Below are 1,019 nucleotides of genomic sequence, written 5' to 3'. Positions count from 1 at the left end.
GTTGTAGTAACATTTCATCTTCATGGATGCTTGGGGCTGAATTCTTGTGGCTTCTTTTATTTGTATTTTCTTTGCAGAAGATCAGATGAAGTGAATAAATGGACCACAGAGCCCCTGCCCCTACTAGCACTCACTGAGTGCTTGGCAGTATTTTTTCCTTGGCAGTGGGTAATGCTCTGAGTACAGAAATGGTTCCTCGCTCTATAAGCCTTTCTGAGGACGTGAGACAAGTGACATTTGGAGATGACCATTGCAGTGCAGCCATGGATGCCCCGGGAGTGGAGAGCTTTGCCAGTGGGAAACTCAAGCATTCTCCTCCAGCAGACATTACTGGGAAGTGGATGTGACCTTCTCCTCCAACTGAATTCTGGAAGTCTGTGAAGATTCCAGGACAGCAGATACCAATATTACTATTGATTCTGATGAAAGGTTTTTTAAAATTTCCTCAAAGAGCAGCAGTCACTATAGTCTCTCCGCCAACTCTCCACCTATAATTCATTACGTGCAAAGGTCTCGGAGTCGAGTGGGGGTGTTTCTGGATTATGAGAAAGGAGCTGTTTCTTTGATGTCCATAAAGATTCTCTTATCTACGGGTTTCCTCCTTCCTCCTTCTCTTTCCTTCTGAGGCCTTTCTTTTGTTTTGGTTTCACATGAAAATTTGGTTTCATGATGATTTATTGTGACCTCCCATAAATGAGGCAAATAGTGTCCTGAGACCTTATCTGAGGAAAGAGGTCTATGTGTGAGAGCCTGTGAGCTCATTGTAACTTCATGGATTGTAATTACTTTATGGTTATAAAGGAAATAACCACCTTGATTGTATACCTTTGCTAATTATTTTAGTAAATTATTGTGTAATGTTTACTAGAACATCAACTATCGCCCTTTTTTTGCTGTAACAGGCTTGTTGAGCTCCATTCACTTACCATGAAAGTCCTGTTCTAATGTATTTAATTCAGAGGTTGTTAGTATATCACACTTGTGCAGCCATCAGAACTACCTACTGCCTGGGCATTTTT

The 1,019-nt window shown here is 41.3% G+C and overlaps 1 pseudogene; it reads left to right on the top strand.

Annotated features, from left to right (window-relative positions):
* The window catches only part of LOC108299013, a 7,698-nt pseudogene extending 7,044 nt beyond the window's left edge, over positions 1–654 (top strand).
* Positions 655–1,019: the final 365 nt, after the last annotated feature.

This window comes from Cebus imitator, unplaced genomic scaffold, assembly GCF_001604975.1.
Source record: "Cebus imitator isolate Cc_AM_T3 unplaced genomic scaffold, Cebus_imitator-1.0 Scaffold1407, whole genome shotgun sequence".
Taxonomy (NCBI): domain Eukaryota; kingdom Metazoa; phylum Chordata; class Mammalia; order Primates; family Cebidae; genus Cebus; species Cebus imitator.
Note: the sequence above shows the minus strand (reverse complement) of the source record. Positions and strands in the feature narration are given on the sequence as shown.